Source organism: Galeopterus variegatus, unplaced genomic scaffold (genome assembly GCF_000696425.1).
Source record: "Galeopterus variegatus unplaced genomic scaffold, G_variegatus-3.0.2 Scaffold718, whole genome shotgun sequence".
Lineage (NCBI taxonomy): Eukaryota > Metazoa > Chordata > Mammalia > Dermoptera > Cynocephalidae > Galeopterus > Galeopterus variegatus.
The window spans coordinates 251573-255668 of NW_007726829.1; positions in this window are offsets into that span (position 1 = coordinate 251573).

A 4096-nucleotide genomic window follows, 5' to 3' on the forward strand; every position below is an offset into this window, starting at 1 on the left:
GGGGGGCGGGCTCTGGACAATGGTCTGGCGGGCTTCTCGGCGGCTGCGGACAGGAAGCGCCGCGCCTTTCCGTGGGTGCAGCCCGGCACGGAGCCTTCCGGGGCCTTCCGCGGCGGGGCGGGGCTGTGGAGGAGTGGGCCGGCGAGGGGCCACACGGTGTCCGGTAAAAGCACAGATGGGCGCGCTTCCCGGCCCGCACGCTCGTGGAGTGTCGCTCTCACCTACAGCCATTGCGTGGTTTCGGTGACGTTACATTTGGCAGTGGGGTTTAGGACATAGTTCAAGAGGCTCCTTAGTTCGTGTAGTTTTAAAAATATGGCTTTAATTACAGGCTAGAGTAGTTGATAAAGAAACAACACTTTAAGGAGACTGGAAAACTGATGTGGGATAAGTTATTATTAAAGTGGAAAAGGGGTTTAATAAAATGTATCCTTTTCAAATAAATGCTTTATAATCTTCATGTCTTGCCTATCATTTTCTTTTTGACCAATGTGTGTGCGCACTTTCATGCACAAGTTTAAAACACACCTTGATAAGTCCTAACTGTGATCTTATCACCTGGAACTCTGCAGAGCAGACACTGTCCTTTCATTGACGACTCCTCTGCCTTGTTTTACAAGATGCCCCATTTTTAAAAGTCGAATGTAGCCAGATGGCCTTCAGGGAGCCCTGTGGTGCTGCTTCTCTACTTTCTCTCCACTCATTGTTTTGTTATGTTAGGAACACGCATGTCTAATTTAGATACAATATCAACTGCGGTTACAAAGATGGTTTAAAGTAGAAAAACAGCCCAAGAAAGTGATTCAGCTTGCAAGCATTAGAGTAGAGAGGGGTGTCGTGCACCTCTAGAAAAGGGGGAAGCTGAGCAGCATCAGAGGAGGTTGGTAGGAAAGGAGATGTGCTAACCCAGTGACTGCTTAGCAGGGACCAGCAGCAGGCCTGAGTGGACGATGCTGAGCTTTGCTGGAACTGAGCCGGCTATTCTGGGGAATGCAGGCAGCTGAGAGCGCTAGCGACCTTCAGCTCCTCAATGTGCACAACTTATATTGGCACCTGGCCTTCCTCCCTGTCTCTGCCAGGCAAGGATGGAATAGACTGAATGTCTTTTGGAGCCTTCTACCAGCTTTGGTAGAAACACTAAACATTCAGCAATATTAAGAGAGAAGCAGTAAGACCTTCCTGAGCTTTTGGAATAGAACTGAAAAACCGGTAAAACTATCAAGAACTTTTCTTTTTTTCATTTTTTTCTGGCAGCTGGGCGGTGCTGGGTTCCTAACCTGTGAGTGAAATACTGTGATTTGTAGAGAAACTGCAGGTAGTTCAATATGCTCAGAATGGAAGGTGCAAGTGTGAGGAGCTGGGATGGAAAAGGCTAACCCAGGTCCTGGAGGGCATGCCGTGCAGCTGGGCTGCTGTGTCCCTAGCCCCTAGCACAGGGCTTCTCTGTGGAAGTCAGGCTTTGTTGCAGACTGATACTTTGTAAAATGCAAGAAACTCAATAACTAGGAATGTGAAAAAATACAAACCACACAATTTTTCTTTTTTCCTTTTTGGTGGCTGGCCGGTACAGGGATCTGAACCCATCACCTTGGTGTTATCAGCACCATGCTCTCTGACCAACTGAGCTAACAGGCCAGCCCCCCCCCCCCAATTTTTAATTGGGGGCAATGAAAAAATTTAGGCATAGACAAGGTTTTTTTTTTTTTTTTTTAAAAAATGACCGGGAAGGGGATCTCAACCCTTGGGTTGGTGTTGTCAGCACCACGCTCAGCCAGTGAGCAAACCGGCCATCCCTATATGGGATCCGAACCCGTGGCCTTGGTGTTATCAGCACCGCACTCTCCCGAGTGAGCCACGGGCCGGCCCTAGGCATAGACAAGGTTAATGATTAATTTCATCGTCCCTATTTTTAAAGGAGGTAATCAATTGTTATGTAGTTGCCTAAGCCAGGAGTTTTGTGTTTTCTTTGTATTTTGCCAGTTGCCTTAGCTCGTTTCCTGTAGGCAGGCTAGACAGAGAACTTTGGGGTGTGGATTTTTATTCAGGCTGTGACTTCACACATTTTACCTAGTATACCCTGCCCATCTCAAGATGGCAGGACATTCCTTCTCTGCTTCTCCAGTCAGTGTGCGATCACCTCCAACTTATGAACTTTGGAGCTTAAATCATTCCAATTACTGTAAATTAACCGGAGATACCTGTCTTAAACTCATACACAAATTGAAGCTTAAGTAGCAGAAATAATGACTTCATAGTGTTACACAAGTAGTTTGGACATTTAAATTCTCTTTCTAGGTTAGCTCCTTCAAAAAAAATGCAGATTTAAATCTTTGAAAATGTGGATTGGTAGGCTTTTTCCAGATTTTAGATTCTTGTCTTGGTGTCTTGTCAAGCAGTAATTCAGGCTTGTTCTATTGTGGCCCCTTTTCCTTGGGACACAGGAATCAGTGAGCTGCCAGAGAACCGATGGACCCAAGTGGATTTCATGGACAGTGGTCCCAGGTGTAGTCCTGCCCTTCTCAAGGTACTGGGCACGTCTGGTTATGGTGACTGTACACCTGGGATTTCCTTGAGCAGGCTGTAGTTCATTCAACAAACATCTGTTGAGCCCTAGTTGTGTCCCATGAAACCCACTGGGTGATAGGTATGCAGGAGGAGCCAGTGACCTTGAGGAGCTAGTGGGAAGACAGCTCAGTCCTGGTTATGTATGGAAGGATGAGTGCATTAACAGAGAAGTCCACCGGCCACTGGAGGCATGGGGCCCAGGACAACTTGGGAGCTGCCTTCCTGTCCTGATATCTGGTAATTTTTAAACTGCAAGTCCTGATTTGGGGTTTGGGGAATAAGCTCCTGTTTTGGACCCACATTTCCATGCATTGTGGCACTGTTCTTTCAAGATGTAATTCCTTTTTGTAGGAAACTTAGGTGTACACTTGAGTTGGGTTGTGTGTGTTTTTATACTTGACTCAGACAAGGATTACATCCATTTGGCTTTTTCCCTGTTGGGGTCTCAGCTTCTGCCTCTGCTCATAGGTCTTCGTTCATCCTACCTGGTGGCCATGATTTCAACCTGAACAAAGTTAAACATTTGCGTTGATGTAATTCATTTGCATTGCTTAAAAAAAGGTTATAAGCTTCTCTAAAAGTGTAGAAGTGAATATTAAATGATAATAAGGAATTATTATTAATTTTGTTGGGTATGATATCTGTATTATGTTTTGTTAAGTTCTGATCTGATAGACATGTGTACTGAGGTATTTATAGGTGAAATAATATGATTTCTGGGATTTGCTTTACTCAAACTAGATGTAAAAAAGGAGGGGGAGTGGCTGAATGCTTTGGTAATGGGTATACATTCTGTCTACTTTTGTGTATTTTTGAGAGTTTCCGTAATAAAAAGTGGGTAGGAACAGATCCTCTAGGTTACAGGCCCTGGGCTAACACCTCGCTTGCCTGCCGAGTAACCCCAAGGCTAATGTCTGTGCAAATTTGGGAACTTAGGCTGGAAGAGCTCCTTTTAAAGATTGGTCACTGCAGTTCCCAAAAAGCCAGGCCTTCTCTACACTGACCCAGTGCCCAGACGCGCGTGCGTGCGTGCGTGCGTGTGTGTGTGTGTGTGTGTATGTAAATGTCTATAACTAAAATGAAAGTTTAAAGGACTGGTACTTACTATACAACACACTCAGATATTTTTATTGTCTTCTTTTTTTTTTTTTTTCCATTAAAAAACTGCTGGTCATGACCTACTAAATTGCCTTTATAACTAAATTGATTCTGTAACTGTCACAAGCTGAAACATGGGTTAAGAAAGTGAATTTGGGCCTGCTATACCTTATTTCATCTTTCCTCTTGGATAGTTGTCATGGCAATTCTTGGGTGGCAACTTGTTGACCCTGGGTCAGGAGGCTGGAAGACCAGGGCAGGATGTGGAGGGCAGAGACCCTAAGTCAGGTGGCCGGTAGACAAAGCTGGAATGACTGGCAACATGAGGCTTGTTACTCTTCTGGCTTAGAAAGTTATCTTTTATATGGGCCGGCCCGGTGGCGCACTGCTACAGTGCGCCGCTTGGGAGCGCGGTGGCGCTCCCGCCGCGGGG